Source organism: Ammodytes marinus (assembly GCF_949987685.1).
Source record: "Ammodytes marinus genome assembly, chromosome: 14".
In the NCBI taxonomy this organism is placed as follows: domain Eukaryota; kingdom Metazoa; phylum Chordata; class Actinopteri; order Uranoscopiformes; family Ammodytidae; genus Ammodytes; species Ammodytes marinus.
In genome coordinates, this window is record NC_137218.1 from 9,812,447 (window position 1) to 9,831,794 (window position 19,348).

The 19,348-nt window shown below is 38.2% G+C and overlaps 1 long non-coding RNA gene across 3 annotated transcripts; it reads right to left on the reverse strand.

The window, feature by feature from the left end:
• Nucleotides 1-1,069: 1,069 nt before the first annotated feature.
• LOC307260265 lies at nt 1,070-17,708 on the reverse strand. 3 transcript variants are annotated; one of them, XR_013845179.1, is made up of 4 exons: nt 17,583-17,708; nt 2,102-2,181; nt 1,709-1,843; nt 1,070-1,622 (listed from the first exon to the last, which is right to left on the reverse strand). It is a non-coding gene; the product is annotated as an uncharacterized lncRNA (long non-coding RNA). The 3 variants fall into 3 exon arrangements; XR_013845180.1 differs by having other exon boundaries at nt 2,008-2,181; XR_013845181.1 differs by having other exon boundaries at nt 1,709-2,181.
• Nucleotides 17,709-19,348: the final 1,640 nt, after the last annotated feature.

Consider the following 19,348-nt stretch of genomic DNA (forward strand, 5'->3'; position numbering starts at 1 on the left):
CAGGTGGTTACTGGTGAATGTAAGCTGTGTAATTAGACCTGTCTATCCACCTGGAAGATGAAAATATGGTAAGTAGGTAATTATAGAATGTAATACCCTCCACACAAAGAACCTATTTTAAAGCCTGGATTAATTGTTGTTTGACTTCACCACTCCACCTATTTCCCGTAATTTGTTTTTAGATTTAAGGTTAAAAGTATGGATTCAGTTGGTCAAGTTTTAAAGTCCTCTATTTGACCGTAACAGAGGTGTTATACAACACACACAGTGGTGACTGTTGATATTTGGCATTTTGCTTACAGTATTTATGTACTTTTACATGTATATCATTTTCAATGCATGACTAAGTTATTATTATGTTGACGCTTTAGTATCACAACTATTTACTTCGTCAATTGTTGATGACATAATGTGAACAACTTTACTTTAAAGTATTTTTGATCAGATTAAAGGTGGAGTCAGTGATTCTGGAGAACCCTTGTTGTCAAAATCGCTTTTTGTTAAAATGAGTGAATATCTCTTAATCCACTAATCCACTATACTGCTGTAAATGCTGTGTTCTGAAAAAAAATGCATGCTTAAGGATAAGAAACAAAAAGGACGGACTGATTTTAAAGCAACAATTGTTTTTTTTTTTTGTTTTTTTTATTCAAAGCTCTCGGCCACAGCACATTAGCCTGGTCCTACCAGACCATCGTACTTCATTTTATTTGTACAGAAGGTCTGGAACTGCTCTATTTGGCAAACGTTCACTCCGTTCTGACTACTGAAGGGAAAATGAAATTTGAGCGGAAGTAGGTAGGCGGGCGGAGCCAGGCTAACAGCACATGGCATGGAGCACAACAATCAAATCAAATCATAACAAAACAAAACAATGGTGCATGGCAGGGGCAAAAACAAAAACACTACTTAAACAATGATAGGACATATTTTAAGAAGGCACCTGTATTACCAATAACTTTTGAAAAAAACATTTTAAACATAGATGGGAAATTCACAATATTGTTTGAGAATAAACCGTCTGACCAGTTTGAACGACAGAACAAACATACAGACAAATAAACAGATTTGTATAGATTTATTATGACATGGATGGATAAAAGCGGCACACAATACACTTCATAATAAAGGGCCTATGTGACCTAGTTCATCTGTATTATCAAACCCTAACTTCTTACATAAAGCACTCTTGTTAAATACTGGGAGAGAGTAGCTGGCTTATTCAAAAATGAATCATCAACTATTTTAACAGAGGTCGGTATGTATATGACAACTGTACATGACTATAACCCATCTATTCATTATAGAGTTTATGTTTTTCATCCTATGACAATCAAGCCCTAGACTATACGGATATTGTTGCTTTCATTTAATATTGCTCATTACTGCTTTTTAAAAGTGTTCAATATCTGCACGGTGTCCTTGAGTGCCGAGAAAGGCGCCTTTAAATAGAACGTATTATTATTATACAAATACCTGATCAACACTGGTGAGGTGAACATTTTCTAGAGTGAAAAAAGAGATTCAATGTATTACCGTATAATATTTATTTCCTTTATCTTTTTATTATTGACAGTGTACGAGTTCATGTCCTGAGGTTGTTAAACTGTAGACTGGACAACCTGGAAAAAACATGAAACAAAAATGTAAAACTATACTATTATAACAATGACTTTTTGACTTATTTTGTTGCTGAATAGATATGTACCGTATGCGTTTCCCACAGTCTGTGTCCCTCTCTTTTTTTAGACATACTGTAGTTCCTTAACAGACAGCCCAGCCAGCCACAATTGTCTTCCTCCTTCTGCTGCAGACGTAGCATCAGCCTTTGCGGATTGTCTTCCTATCAGAAAAGAGAACAAACGGTTTATGATAAAAACACATTTCTGCATTATCACATATCCTTGACACATAATCAGCAGATTTGGATTCTGCCATATTTTATATTCCTGGGCACATTCAGAGTGGTGTTATCAGTGGCTCTATATGACCCTAACCCTATCTCACAATGTGATCCAGGTGCAGGAGGAAAGTTGTGCAACAGCTGTGGCCTAATGATTTGTGCAGTCGTGAATCAAACCAGTGAGTGGGTCATCATAACTGTTTGAAATCCGTGGAAGTATTCATGTTGGGTCACATTCAGCCATCTCAACGAGTCCGCATGTAAAATGGGCAGAGGCACTGTAAGAGAAGATGACAAAAATAACTTTTTTTATTTTATTGTATTCCTTTACTGTAGAGCACATGTATAAATATGCTGCAGCAGCAAATCAATCATGCAAACAAAGGTCACGGAAGGAGGAAGTAGATATTGCCCCCTAGGAAGCTCAAGTAATTGTTGACTTTGGCGGCATATATTACATAACCTGATCTACAGGCAGCACGTAACAGTGGTGCTGAATGATGGATGTGTTGTTAGAGGCTGGCACTTAACTGTAAGAAATATCTACCTAACCCTTTAATTCTGTTTTCGGGCTTTTTTAAGCAGACCTAAGGATTAAAAAATCTCACTCCATCTGACAACATCACATTCGTTCTTTTTCAGCGTACTCTAGTTCTTCATTGAAGCTTTTTGAATTCTACACTGAGTGAAATAGTGAAGTCAAAGGCATCATTGTATCAAATGGAAATGTTCTACAGGTGCAGTGTAGTGATTAGATTTCATACAACAAAATGCACAGGGAAAATATAAGTTTGACTGTGAGCATTTATATTGTGAGTTTTAAATTGCTACAGCTTGAGATCACCCAGCTGTATTATACTTTCTACTGTGCTTGTGTGCATTAGGGCAGAATGATTTGTGCTCATGGTAAATATAGTTTATTGTAATACAAACAAATGACACCTAGTGCAACAAAGATAATTTGATTGTTCTTTTTGGTCTTTTTTAATAGTTGAGATTAAGAAAAATACATAATATAGTCAGCTTTATTCTTTAAATGTATACATCAGAGCGTTAAAAGAAAATAGGGGTCTACTATGACAGCAGTAACTAAAGTGCCCTAATGTCTTGGTAAAAGGAGTGGCTTATACCAATACCCACTATTGCATAACTGTTCCTCCCTACCGTGTGCATAAATGAGATGGCGGTGAAAACACCTTACATTTAAAAACCACAAGAGGATTGACATGGGAGACTGAGTGTGTGTGTGTGTGTGTGTGTGTGTGTGTGTGTGTGTGTGTGTGTGTGTGTGTGTGTGTGTGTGCCTGTGTGTGTGTGTGCCTGTGTGTGTGTGCATGAGCCACAGTGGGGGAAACATAGAGAGATATCTCTGGTGCTTTCCATCTGGCGAGTGTGTACACATTTTACATGTCAGGTGCCTATTTATTGACACAACACACTGAGTCACTTTATATTGAAGACCAGAAAGAGTTGTGTTTCTTTTTTTTCTACAGTTGTGCAACGACAGAAACGAACATGTGAAATGACTTCCCCTGAAGACACACCACAATAACCAGCAGGGTTGAAAAACAAGGTGGCATGGTATTTCCCTAGGTTTTACACTCTTGTGACACTGACTGATATCACTCAATAATGTGACTGTGGCTAATACTTTAATGCAATCAATGTGCTGCAGTTTGGAGCCTTGTATCACAATCATCAAAAAGAATCCAAAGAATTTCTCAAAGTCGAGTTAACACACCTAATGTATATTGTATACCCTCAAACAGACCATAACTGGCCTAGGCGCTCTGTGCATGCTCCATATCTGTGGCTTTGACCTGGAAGCCCAATAGAATGAAATGCTAACAGAAGAATGACAACAACGGAGGAAGAAAGACATGGTGCCAGATTGATGCTCGCTAGCGGTTGTTTGGTGAGTGACGTAAGAGGAGGGTACCAACATAGTTCATTTCAGAGAGGCAAAATCCATAGATCTTAGAGAATGTTGAGAAATTCCAGGTATAACCAAACAGATAGGGCCGAAACCACACCGACTCCAACAATTTTACATCTTAAAATGAGTCAATTAGCCACTAGTCAATCAACTTCTATACAACTCATTTGTAATAGTACGTTTTTGTTATGGTTATGTTTGGATACCCACTGCACCTGGGTAATTCCTTCCTGGTAAAGGGAAAAAGCATGGTCTAGTTGTCACCAGAAAAAGAGAAAGTGTACGGTGGCCCTTATGTCGCCAAACCACACCAAAGATAGGGCCGAAGATGTGAACCCTAGACTAAAAGTTCTTCAGCTTGTGGGTGGCGGGTGAACAAAGCAGGATTGCACAGGAAGTTATACACACCCAGAAAACAGTTGCATCCTATGAGTCTAAAAGCAATAACGCAAGTGTCACCGTTGAGAATCTTGGTTTCAGCTTGAGGACAACAATCATTTAACCGAAACCCTGAGTTACAAACTTGGATAATGAATAACTTAAAGTCAAAAAGATAGCTTTACATTGCATTGAAGTGTAAGATTCACTCATTTTGGAGATCGCACAGTATAAGGGACCAAAGGCAAGATATCTCTGCCTTTCCTGCACCAATGTTTTTCAAAAGAATAACTTTCTTTAGGGGTTTCAATAAGCGTATGTACGTCAAGTTCATAACAGTTACATAACAAAACTGCAAAGAGGTTTAAGTTTAAGATTTGATGAAATGTTGGTATGTCATATCAATCATTATATCTTATTGTGAAATATGGGCTGCAGACTTGCTTTTTCAAGTTTGGGAGTATCATAGTATTTCATATGCATGTGTTCATTTGTCTTGGCATATTGACAACAGAGTGGAAACAGAGCCTGCCCAAGAAATGTTAGAGCCAACCTTTAAAAACCAAGAACTTTTCCAAGATAGTGCATGTTTATTGGCACCCATGTTGTGTTATTGTGGAGACGAGAACTTGAGGACGAAACCCTTGAAGGTTTGATAAACAGCACCAAACTGACATTCCTTTTTAGCTGACTTAAAATGGATTCCACAGAGCACCACAGAGAGAGTCTAATGTAGTAGAGTAAACACGGTGTGTATTGAAAAACTGAATCTACTTTGTAATGGCTTTGCAATGTAAATCATATGAAGTCTGGCAGGAAAATGAGCCATAACAAAATAACATTCAAATTAATAGCTTTATTTGTTTTACTCTTCCATTCCTAAGTAAGTAAGTTTGCATTCACGCATTGTCAGCAAAAAGAAAATCTCAGGACAACTTTCTGTTATTGTGACTAAGGAGCTTTTCCCACATTAATCTAGTAGCTTAAATTAGCTCCTTTTGTGTTACATATTTGTAGCAGTTGGTTATCAAATTAAATTAAACCATTTTAAATTAAATTTTCTACGTGAACTAGTTCAAAGTTCAGTTCACACACTTTAAAATGAACTAGTTCAGTTCATAGTTCATAATTCAAAATTCTGAACTAAGTTCACAGTTCAAAAATGAACTAGTTCATAGTTCTTTTTTTCAATATGTTGCTGCAGGCTGCTATTTTTCTAAATAATTGCCACATACCATATAGAACCACAGACAGAAATTATTTCAATAACATTCAGTCCACACTAGAAGCCAGCTGCAACTTTTACCCCTACAGTATATTCTCAAAAACATGAGGAAAAAGTTGCTGTTTGATGACGGTTAAGGTGCAAAAGTTTTTCCATTTTTATAATTTCCAAACCTGGAGACAATTCACATGAAATTTCATTCAAAGAAAGCAATACTGAAAAATATACCAGGCAGGTTCTACTGTACAAACAAATTAGCCTACAACTTAAAATAGTAAAACCCTCAAGGAGACCATTCTAAACTGCAGTATAGGGCCTACTGTTAACAACAAAGTCCAGAAGATGTGTTGACATACTTATTAACACAAACACAATCTGAGGTAGGTAACAATCATACAAAGAAGAGGTAGAACCTGAGGCTAGGTCCATGGTCTGAGTCATGGGTCTGAGTAAGCGCTGCTGCATTCATTTGTTTTTGTTTTTTCCCCGCGGTGTTTCGCATTTTGATGACGCAGCGGCGGTGCGACGCTGTGGTGGCATGTGTTGCCAGATTGGGTGTTTTTCAGATACATATTAAGGGCTGTTTACGATGTCTTTTAGCGGGGGTTTTCTATGGAAATCCGTTCACAAACGCCAGAATGAGCGCGTTCGCAAAAACGTTCATGAGGCAGAAATACATACGTTCAGTTCACGTTCGCCCCCAATATGAACGAGTTCATGAACGAACGTTCATTGAACGCATTCAGGCACAACACTGTCCCTGAGTGTGTGTCCAACATACACTTGAAATATTGGTTCAATTTGAATGATCCTGATGCAATGAGATCCATTATGAGATAAATGCAAATGTAAGGTATATGAGGTCTGACACGTAATTCATTTCGGTTCCCCTACTTTTATGCTCTTATTACAAAATAAAAAGTCCAAACAAGCATGGGCGTAATCCTGGGCTGTCTGTCCCACAAAAGAAACGACAATGCGTTGGTGACTTAATTAGTATTTGAAGGGAACCTCAGACAATGAACCACAACAGGTGGATTTTCAGGTTGGGAGATGTCCTCTGCGTGAGTTATGCTTAGCTATGTACTGATGAACACAGAAAATATGCAGGATAGATGCATGGAAAGAGGGATAGGTCCTCAGTCTTTTTAAAATGCAGAGTCTGATGATTTCAAGTAGCCTAAATACTGATCCGTTTGTATTGTTAACTGTGTTGTGTTCGTGCTAACACAGATAAAGTGTTTGAGGATGTCGGCTGGAGGAAGAGAAGTAAGAGTAATTGCTTTTGGTCGGGTGTGAGTGAACATTTTTGCATTTCACATTTGCAAATGGAAAAATATATAAATACAATAAGCCACTCCTTGCTATTTAATCAGAAATGCTCCTAATTTGACCTTACAGCTTGAAGCCGAGGCTGGCCCTCAGTGCCTGAGGTGAAGTGACAAGAGAAAGAGGGACTGCCAGCTCACACATTCTTTGATAATTTACAGCAACTGAAAAAGAGATGAGATATTGGCAGCAGTTATTTAATAGTTTCATTGTGACTCATACTGAAAGACTCGTGATCACACACATCGAAGAAAAGCCGTTGTTCCAGGTTTTCCAAGTAAATAAGGCTGAGTGTGTTCAATATCAGTTTTGAAACACTGGTTTTATGGCTTCTATGTGATACTAATGTATCATGTAATAGTTAATTCACAGCGTTTAGGACAGCGGGCTTGGTGTGCTCATTGATGACAGCTTTAACTGGGCTAAATTTAGAGCATCTCAATAACAGGCCAACACTGTAACTCTGTGTGAAAGCTCAGACAGGAGTGGATAACCCCCGGTCACTCCGCGGTAACAAGAGGACAATGGCAGGAAGTTGAATGCGGTGGTCGGCCAATTGAATGTCTTATCTCAGAAATCCATGCTATGAGTTCGACATTTGTCACCCCTGGCACATATTTATTAGAAGCTCTTACTTTTGACAAGTTGTAACACATGCCTATGATTATCTTATTACAGTGAATCACCTGTATTTATTAAATTATTTAAACAACAATCTCAAGATGTAACCACAAAACACCATAACACCAATACCTGCTGATGAATAATTCTTAATCATCCATCCATCCCGACATTATTCGAAAGTTGTCTGATGTTCACACTGGTATGTGATTGTGTGTGATGGCTTGAAGGCTAAGCTGAGAGGGAGAAAGATCAGTTTGAAAGAGAGTAATTTAATTTGTGCCTTTTTGTGGAGTTGCTTGTGTTCTTGGATATATGTCAGAGATAGTGAGGAAGACAGGTAGGGAGAGTGGGACATGGGAGAGATAGAGAGAGATAGAGATAGAGAGAGAAAGAGTAAAAAAAAATGGTGGCAAATGATTTACAGGAAATGCCAGAGCTTTCTTGTGTCATTACAAATCGCAAAGATGTGGTAAGAGAACAATTGGCTACAAGTGGTCTACAGGAAAACAAATGTATATAATGCTAAAGGGTTCAAATATATATGAACCCCTTAAAATGCCTATTCCAATAACAACCGCCAGGTCATCGCCTCCGTTGCACTGTAAAATAACATGGACAAAACAATAAAGGAATTCTTAACTCTTTTCTGACACCCCATTTCTTTTAGAATAAAGTTACACATCGTATACAATGGATTAGCTTTTAGCTACATATCTAACCCTCTTAGCAGACACATACAAGAGACACTATGGTTAGTAGACAAATCTCTGTATCACAGTTGGGCACTTAAACTCTGGACTGAACTGCAGTACACAAACTCCACCACACTACTCCTGTATGTTTTTTTTTAAATTGTGAGCTAAAAACACACTTTTTAAAAGGTGTCTTTTAACTGTTTCACCTTACATTAGTAATGTTTTACCTTACATTATTAAAGTTGAGAAAAATGCTGCCCAAATAAAGTTAGTGTCATTACAATGTTTACAATGAAACCCTGTCTCTAACATCTATCCTTCTCTGTATGCCTTCTGACAAAGGTGAAATGAGGACTCGACTGGCCACTCGATCCCATATAAGATAACAAACCACCATCCTGCTCTATTTTCATGTCACGGCTTGTTACAGCAACCTATGCTGGCAAAAACACATGCAAATACAGCATGCCAACATCATAACGGATAAATACTGAACACACAAAAAAGTTATTGCAGTACATTTACTCAAGTAATAACTTGAGGCACTTTTACCATACCAATGTATAAATACTTTATGTTTTTCCATTTTATGCAACTTTATATTTCTAATGCACCGCAAAAGAAATTCAAACGTATGCATACTAGGACTCCACTGCCTACATTTGACAGCTATAGTAAGCATATTTTTCAGCTTAAGATATTAAAAACACGTAACTCAAAATACATTTTGTACAGTATATATCACAGCATATACAACAAAGTATATGTAACCTCTGTCAAATGAGCTCCAAATCGACTAACCACACAGAGCTCGACAGTGGGTGACCTACTTCATGCAAACGGTCTCATGTTTAAATTGTAAACAAGTTATGTTTGACCATCAGACTTCTGTAAAGAGGAGTTGGCTGTTTGCCAGAAATCCAAGGATGTGTGAGTGCATCCGTATGGGTGTACGTGAGAGGGGAATAAACACATGGATAGATGCAGAGAGAGAGAGCGAGAGAGAGAGAGAAGCAAAGAGACCTAGCCTAGCAAGCTTGGCTAGGCTTGTGTGTGCAACTTGGTCTGTGTTTGTGTGGGTCAGTGACAGTGTGTATGTCAGCGTGTGTGAATTTGAATGTCTGTGTGCGCTGGCATGGGTATGGTCTGTGAAACCTACGAAAGAGAAAAGGAAGAAAAAGAAGACAGTTTGCTTTGAATCTGCTGATTTACTGGAAAGACCAGAAGCCTTTCTGCTACTCTCGCGCGAATACACACACACGCACGCACACACACGCACGCGCACGCACGCACGCACGCACGCACACACACAGGATGGCACGGTGCCCGTAACTCCAAACTGAGTAGCAAAACAATCAGGTCAAACCAGGCAACGTGTTCATCAGGCACAAACTACATGCAGATTCAAGTCAGTGACTAACAACTTGCAGACTTATCCAGAGAATACCTGACATGTCAAATCATATATGATATACTTTACAAAGAATTAGGCAACTACAATAACCCTCCAGGCTGTAGATTATCTTGTGACTCAACCAAATCATTTGATCCGTGAGGAATGACTCTTCTTTCCTAAAGTACTACTCACCAAAGCTAACAATACATAAACTGCCAGTGTGGCATATTCCTGATTCATATGAATATGTCAATGCATTTCATGATCCTGGAGTGAAGACTGCAGCATTTGTCAGCTTCAACCGAAATTGCTACCCATAGCAGCTGCAAAATAGATACATTTCTTTTGGTGTTTTCACCTTTATTTTATATTATTAAGCACAAATTTGAAATGGGTATAGTGAGAGAAAGAGAGCGTGAGAGAGAGAGAGAGAGAAAGAGAGAGAGAGAGAGAGAGCCACTGGGGCACCTCATAAATCCATTTGTTGTTGTGACAATGTTATTGTTACAGTTAGTTGTAGGCACAAACTTGACATGGATAGGGTTGCGGAGAAAAACATCATGGTTTGGGTTAAAACGACTTCTATGTCAAGGGGACCTTTGTCGTCAGTGCGGAAATAATTGTTAAGAAACCATCTTGGTCACGGTTAAACAGTACCAGCACGGATTACCAGCAGGAAACAAGCTGCAATCTTTCTTAGTGGGAGAGTTTGGAGATCGCTTTCTCAACGATGCGATCTGCTAAATGGCTACAGCAATGTGCCTGTCTTTAAATAGTGACACCAGCATCACTATGGCTTTTGTGTTCATATTTTTTCAGCCAAGACGATACACAACCTGCAACATACACCAAAAATTCCCAGGATACCTCTATCAATCATCAACTTGCTTCCATTAAAAGTTACATCATTGAGAAACATAACATTCCTTGCAGATGCCAGAAGGGTTTTATGTCAATGCCTTTGGCCCCTGGAGAGTTTCATAGATACGGACCTGCCGTAAATATTCCGGCAAAAGAGCAGCAAGGAGGAGAAAACAAGTTGGGTGGATTACAGTGATTGATAACAGTAAGGTTCTGTGGAGATCTTGGGTAGAAGTGGCAGCTTGTGTGTTAAGACTCTTGGCTGAGCTCCGGGAATTCCTGACCCTTCTGTTATCCTAGAGACGATAAAACAATATATATACACACACACAGTACATACAGTATGATGTCAGAGTGGATCTAGCTGTCTTTGTCACAGTTTACTCAGGTACAAAAGGTTATCTGACCGAAGCAGATCTCTGGCAAAGCGTTTTAAACAGTACTCAAGGAATGAGCTACAGCCATTTCCAACAATGTGCTGTTTTCGCCCCATGAGTCTGGAGAATTCCTCCCAGAATATCAACAAAACTTCCCAGTGAATGCCTCAACTTCAAGGTGTGAAAGTCTCTCTGTGGTGCAATGACATAATCTAATTCTGATATCAGATCTGGGTCAGCAAGAGTAGAGGTTACTTCAGAGGGAAATATAGCAGTGTGGTGCTGCTCTACTGAATAAAAAAAAACATTAACCTGATATCACCTTTCTATGGAAACGTATTTGTGCTGCCATGCCATCTGCTTTGGGCCTGGCCACAGGGGAGGCGGGGTTTGGCGAAATGAGTTGCAAGGTCTTAGCAACAACTACAACAGCAAGAAAAAAACAGGAAGACAACAAAGAGCAGTGAGGCTGAACATGATAGGCTACCAGACCTGTTACAAAACATACCTGAGATGATTTGTTTGAAGAAAGCAAGCAATCATGTGAGTTTAAGTGCTTAACATAGTTTTATGATGGGCATTTATCTACAACGCAGGCTTCTTGCTGTCCTATTCCTGTAACTGGGAACTGTCACCTTTAGATATGTTCTGCTGTGTATCTTTATTGTTTGATAAAGATACACTGCTCATTGCCAATTCAAAAACTAAGCTACCTGCCACATACCGAAATGTTGCATATTAGTGTTACTGTCTTTTTTTTAAAAGCAATCTTTTGGCTTACTTTAGGCTACCGTCTCACACCATGATGGGAAAAAAATGCATGCTATCACAGCACAGCTGCTTTTCTGTGCGCTCTAAGTAAACATGAAAGCTTTACAGCAAACACAAATGTCTATTTCTAGCCTTGCTGCAAAACCATTACGTGAGAACATCTGGGTAACAAGGCTCTACATGTGGTTTTGATGGACACAGGCCCAATAAAGGCACCTGACTGTAACAATAATTCCCCACCAGGGTTAAACTACTGCCTCATGCTTTAAGGGACACTTTCAAATCTGAGAAATCAGCTAGTATGACACATCCCAGGACCCAGTCAGACAATTTTTAACCATGCAGACTTCAGATAAGAGATATAATGTGCACAAACACAGAGTGCCATAAAACAGAACAAATGTTGAGTCAATATATTCTTGCAGTCTCTGTGCAAGGCACAGGGCCAGAGTGCGAGCTGCTGAAAGATACAGCTCGATTTCTTTGAAATCACGTGACTTAAAAGAAGGCACTGCCATGCCATTTTTCATACAAACAGCAGGTGGTGCTGCTCACAGGCGACATGCAGGCATTTCCAAGAAACCTGCCTTAAGTTGGAAAACGGAATGCCTCCACCCCTCCCTGTAGAAACCTCCTGGCTGAGCTGCACTACATATTTAGGCACTGCTCTGTAGCGTGGCAGCTTTGTAAGAAGTCACAGTATTTATAGAAAATCTGCTAATTTGAAGTGTTGTAGTTACTTTCCAAAAAGGTATTACAATTTCTGAAACCAATGACATATGTTTGTAGAGAAGTGTTTTTCGTTGTTGTCAGGTCTTTGAAAGAAGCAATAGTAGGAAATGTGATACTCATAGCCAATAACTCAAACTTTATAAAGTGATAGAAGGTTATTATCGCATTATCGGCTCAAGTTATTACATTGTTAAAGGATTTTTTTTTCAACCAGCCAATAACATGAGCTAATACATTATTACATTATGGGCAAAATGGTACGTTTTGGTACAACTTGATGAGTTGTTTGTTTTGTGGACGAAAATAGTGGAGAGAAGAGGAGCATACAGATGACTGTTCCCTCCACTTTGATCAGATTAGGATCAAATCATACATGCAAATGACAGATTGTGTGCGTTATTTTAGACTGGTATGGGCGCAGGTGCATGGTGACAGATGGGTGAACCCCACCCATCTGGCAACATGCACCATCTTTCTACCTTACCAGTCTTAAAAACACACATCTAAGCACCACTGCATCACCACGATTTAATGTGTTTACTTGAAATTATCTGAGGGTTACATATATATACAGTATATTGTATGAGGTTGTTTAAAAGCAAGGACATTTAATCAGGGGGCATGGTGTTTTCGAAAAAGCCATTTACGGGAAGTTCTATTATGGGGCTTGTCTTATCTCTTAGGACAATAAAACCTGCAGACAATGTCTTATACAACTGCCTACTGAAATACACCTTTGTTTAACGTGCAAGTGTTTGTGCTTTGACAGTTAGTCTGGGTATTTACCATTTTGCACTTACACATTACCTGAAAAAATGTGACTTCACTGGGAGGTCGAGTCATGCATTAGCCACAGTCGATCGTGGTGTGGCCCTAACAAAAAGCTTGATACCTTAGCATTGTAGGTAATCATGACCCACAAACAAACTCAAAGGGATCAAAAACTCACCAATTTTTTATTTTTTTCTAATTTAAAGAGTGTGTCACTTTTAAAGGTAAGTAATGACAGAGCTGCCCTGATGAACAATGATTATTCAGTCTTCTTCAATGGCACATATACTCTTTGTCTCACCAAACCTTAAGCTGCAAAATAAAAATAAACTCTTCAATTTGCTTTTGGTGAATTGAAACTCAACTATGAAATGCCTAGCCGGCGTTGACAGATCCTGACCCGGAACTGATAACTGATAAAAGAGGTATTCAGCAGCTAAACAGATTCCATGGAAATGAGATAAAGACATACCTTAGACTCAAACATTTGTATGCTATGACTACGGACAAAGGTTTTACGCCAGTACTTTTAAATCATCTAAAAACTTTTTGAAAGCACGTTTCTGACAGGAAAAGTATGAGGAAGTCAGTGCAGGTTTGTGATATATTGTGATAAATATTTGTGTAGCACGAAAGGTTCCTGTAATGCTGTTATGTAAAGCCCCAAGTATCAAGAATTACTGCCCCAGACTAGAAGATTCATTTCCTTATTTTTTTTATTTTTTATTTTTTTCTGTAGAACCCTTATTCATTGACCCTGCAGGATGATTGTGAGAAAACATGCGTTGACATGTCAACATCTCTCTGTTGAACTGTCGTGGTCAACTCTTCTTCACAAACACATGCACAACGGCAAATTTTAAAATTACGAGTGATCAGGGCGGCAGTCAAGTTCAGTTTAAAGATGAATAAATAACAAACAAGGCCAGTATACCCGGCAAGCCATTAACACTGAAACAACTCACAGTTCCGTTTTCACAACGTAAGCAGATATGAGTGTCAAGTTCATGTATTTTATATTTGAGGCTTGAGCGCCACCCAGTGGTTATTGCTGATAAAGGGTTATTTTCTAATGGTTACGTCCAATGTTCTTTTATCAAATCTGATGTTTTCCTGTTGCAACCAGCCTCAGTTTTGGAGCTAGAGGTTTTTGGACTTTACACTACATGAGAGAAAAATGCCACAATGTAAAACAAATAGTGCTTAATTAACCACAATCTTCAAGCAGATTTTACAAGAGAATGACCTAATAGGTATTTGCGTCAAAATGAACCTAAAATTCCGGGGGGGAAGAGTAGTCTTCAAGGAGAATAGGCCTATTCAGAATAATGTGTGTTGTATTATTTGATCATAAATATTAATGCATAGTCCTACAATGTTGCAGCTGGTAAAGGTGGGTCTTCCTTGAATTACTTTATTTACTACAGAGCGTAGCTTGTACATTTCTTTAAAGGGATAAATAAAAACTTAGCGTAATTTATTTTTTAATAGTTATATTTGTTGATTATGTTTTGTATCATTTAATCTTCAAATAACTAAAAACTAGTTGTACAAAAATGACATCACTTCGGTTAAAATTTTAAAAGTATCTTAATGTTGTATCTGGACAAAATAGCTAGTACTAGTGCATACATTTGCTCAATAACTGTACCCAAGAACAAATTTAATGCACTTGCACCTGAGCATTTTCACTCAATGCTACTTCCAAGCCAAAAGTGAAGATTAGCTCCACCTCAACAAACTTCAAAAGTAAAATTGTACATACACATTAATGCATCATGCATACTTATAAACAAATAATTATACATTATATAACATATCATTTTACCGATAAAATAACAAACTACAATTACAACTATCTGCATAATAAGGGCTTTTATTTTGATACTCCAAGTATATTTTGCTAATAATATTAATGTTGGCTACTTTTACTTTATTGTTCTTTTTGATAAACAGTATTGCTTTAATGATAATACTGATAATTATACTTTTTCCACCATTTATTATTCTGTAGGGTGGTTTAGACAACGTTATCAATAGTACAAGTCGCTTACCTTTAATGCACTTTTCACCATTGTTTTGGATACAACACTAAATAATATAGGCTATAAGAACATAATCATCTGAATACATTGCACCTCACTTAAATGACTGAGACACACTCATCCAGCAAAGCCAAAAAGTATCTTTGGAATATCTTTGGAAATAAATACATGTGAATACCTTATTTTGCTGTTTCATTGATTACAGTAAGGCATTTGACACAGTCTGGAGAGATGCACTCTGGCATAAGCTCTTACAAATAGGTATTCAGGGTAAATTCCTTAATGTAGTTATCAATATGTATAAAAATATAAAATCATGTGTATATGTTAATGGCGCTAAATCTGAGTTTTTTGCAAGTTTAACAGGAGTTAGACAGGCTGAAAACTTATCACCACTGCTGTTTGCCCTCTTCATTAATGATTTAGAGGATTATCTATTACAAAAAGGTTGTGAGCCCATTACTTTTGATGATGCTGTGCTAGACAATTTTATACAACTAATGGCACTGATGTACGCTGACGATACTATTATCATGTCTACAACTAAGAGAGGGTTACAGAAAGCTATAAATCATATGTGTGACTTCTGTGAGAAATGGAAACTAAAAGTTAATAGCGATAAAACTAAAGTTACAGTTTTTGGATTTAGGAGAGCGGATACTAGTAAACTACAGTTTGTGTGCAATGGTCAAAGTCTAGAGACTGTACATTGTTTTAGATATCTTGGTGTCATCATGAGTTATAATGGCTCATTTAAAACTGCTGTTGAGGAACTGCATAAGCAAGCATTGCGTGCAATGTTTGCTTTACTCAACAAATGCAGGAAGCTTCAGCTTGCTGTAGATGTCACTCTGGACCTTTTTGACAAATTGGTTACTCCAGTTATGTTGTATGCATGTGAAGTGTGGGGGTTTGAAAAACTACATCTGTTAGAAAAACTACATCTCAAATTTCTAAAGTACATCTTAAAAGTAAAAATGACAACCTGCAGTCATATGGTGTATGGGGAACTTGGGCGGTACCCACTCTGTGTTACAGTTAAAAAAAGAATAATTGGATATTGGGGGAGACTGTTAGAAAGTAAAGACAGTAAACTTAGTAAAATCATGTACAATCAGCTACACAGCCTGCATAGCAGCAGTGTGTATGCATCACCCTGGGTATCACAGGTGAAACAGATACTGGATGACTGCGGGTTGTCATACATCTGGATAACACAAAAGTACAACAACATTAACTGGCTGAAAAGAACTGTTGAGCGGAGGTTAAAAGATCAATTCATTCAGAAATGGCAGAGCGAGCTTACAAGCATGACTTCTTGTGACTTATACATAGAATTTAAACAAGAGTTTAAACTAGAAAAATATCTGTTGTATGAAAATCAAAAGTCCAGACAGGCCATCTGCAATTTTAGAACCAATAACACCCGCATACCTAAAGTCACAGGAAGACACAAAGGGCTGGAAAGAAATCAAAGAATATGCAACCTCTGTGATTTTAATTGTGTTGGAGACGGATATCATGTACTTTTTGAGTGTAAAAATGTGGATGTAATGTATTTTAGAAAAAAGTACCTGCCAAATTATTATGTCTATTTTCCATCCATGACCAAATTGATTTCGCTTTTGAGGGCAAGTAGGCCAGGGGTTATTGTTAAAACAGGTGCCTTTTTGAGAAATGTTTTGCCATTGTTTAAGTGATGTTTTTGTTTTATTTTTGTTTTGTTTTTCCTTGCCGTGCACCATTGTTTTGTTTTGTAATGATTTCAGTTGAATTGTGTGCTCCATGCCATGTGCTATGGCCGTGAGCCGTAATAAATAAATTAAATGAAATGAATACTCACTATGTAAATAATCATGTTGCCTGCGCAAAGAACGCATCTGGCGACATCTAGCGGCTCTCAATGGTGCAGCGTTTATTTATTAGACAACCCACAAAACATGACTGCTTTGTCATTCACGCACTAAATCGGTTCAGCTACATCATATAACAATTAGATAAGTCATATACATTAACTAGTAGCCCATAACAAGTTATGCCTGTTTCTGACTGTGTATTTGCAATTCACCTGTAACACACAATTACCCTGAAAATAATAAAACATGAATCTGCTACAAAAAAAAAAAAAAAAAAGACATGCGATCAAAAACAAAATGTGTAGGCCTTCACCCGAGTCAATAGTGTAACATGAAACATATTGATGTAATAGAGAACGCAATAAAGAGAATGCATTAAAGAGAAAGCTTGAAAAAATAGAAGAGAAAATAAAATAAGTCATAAAGTAGCTCCTGCTGCTATGTAAAGCCTAGGCCTATGTTCGTTTACGCACTGTCACTCTCACTTTGGGATTTTATTGAAAAAATGTATTGAAAAAAAATAAGACTCCAAAATAGAGAAAAGATAATTGGTAATTAAAGATAAAGATAAAGATCCCCTTCTAAGAAACACATTACATGTTGCTTGTTTCTTTGTTTCAGGCGACAGGATGCTAGTCAACAGTTACCTAGGCTAGGCCTATATATTGAAGAAAAAAACTCACCTTAAATCCATGTAAGACATCAGGTTATTCCACATGGAGGTTGTTAGGCTGAAAATAAACGAAACCATCTATAGCCTACATTCTGTAAACGTTGGGTAGATTTAAACGGAGGAGCAAATGAACGACTGGCGTGCCAAACTAATGGGTAGCCTACAGTGTTTACTTTCACTTTTAGTTCAGTTACACCTGCAGGCGAAATAAGAGACAATGCAGCAGGAACTACAATTCCCTGCGGCAAATGCTGCTTTAACACAGTTGAAAGGGAAACTTCACCTTATATTTAAATTATCCAGGCCTATATATTTTTTATAATAAAATGCAAGGATTATGAGTAGAAGACCCTAATGCACAGATACTATGTGTATTACTACTTACATTTTAAAGGGTCGCTGGCAGATCTGAACTGAAAGTGAAATGAAACCAATTGTTTGTAATTCCAGTCTTTGACCACAAGGTGGACTCTTATTTTTTAAGTAAATGTAGGCCTACTTGTTGCTTTACTGCGTTGTTTTAACCATAGATAGTAGGCTATGAGCCGCTTTCGCAGACATGGATTAAGCCTAGTTCTGGACTAAATTGTACTTTCAATAACCATTCAAAATTCCCCTGGACTAGTTTTAATTCATGTCTGTGAAACTGGCCCTATATCTTTTAACTCGTTGATTTCCCCCAGAAGCTTCCAGAAGCTAAGCGGTGCAGCCAGCTGACGATAAGCTACGTTAGGTATTTAATAAGGTTTTATATTTAAGATTTCTTCAAGGAAGAATGAATTAAACCCCATTGGCTATAGGCAGGCAAAGTGTTTAGTATTGTGTTTTTGTTAGATTTGTATTTGCTGTGAAGGATTTATTTGCTCTTGGATCATTTTATGTGTGTTAAGCTTATTTTATATTAGTTAAGATAATTGTAAGGTTTAGTTCTACATTGTTAAATTGGGATGATTCAACGGTGTTTGAAGATGTGCAACACATCAGTGTAAAGAGCCGGAGGCCGTGTTCGAAAAGCCTTACTAACGTCCTACTCATACTAATTTTGACATACATTTGAGTAGCCTATGTTGTGATTGTGTATGCGAGTTTGTGTATGCGAGAAATGCCCGGATGAGTAGCTTTACTTCCGGGAAGATCGTGTATGGATCAAGCCCCAACCTCAGCGATTTTTACCAGCATCCAATAAGGAAGTGACCAAAATGTAAGTAGACCGGAAGGGCCACTGGGGGTGGAACCAAGGCCCTTTCCCAAACGACTCCCTAGGCACTCCCACTCCGTGAGCGAGTGTGACTTGCTGTGGAGTCACCCCAGGCCCCCAGGACTGTGCCTTCTCCGAGCAACCAGCATGGACATGTGGCCAACCCATTAGTATTGCATGGTGAGGGGTGGAGCTTATTTTCATACGGCCCGTAGGCAGATTTCCCTGTCCACACAGTACAAGCGGCGAACAAGATTGTGTCTCTGCAAAATTTTTCTGGATATCAATCATAGGCTCATACTTATCTTTAGACCATATACTATTAAAACTGAAGTTTTCTCATTTCAAAACGCCACCTCAAGCGTTTTATTAGCCCAACGGCTTTTAACGGCTTTCAGTTTGTTTTCGCCAGGCTAGATGCTACAGAACGAGAATGATTCTACTCCCGCCTCCAGTCCGCTACGCTTGCCGCCCTCTTTCTTGATAGGTCCATAATGCAGCTACGTCGATGCTACGTCATGCTTTGGGCCGTATGGAATTTTCCGGATTATACTTCCTTGTTGCTTCTCTGCGCCTAT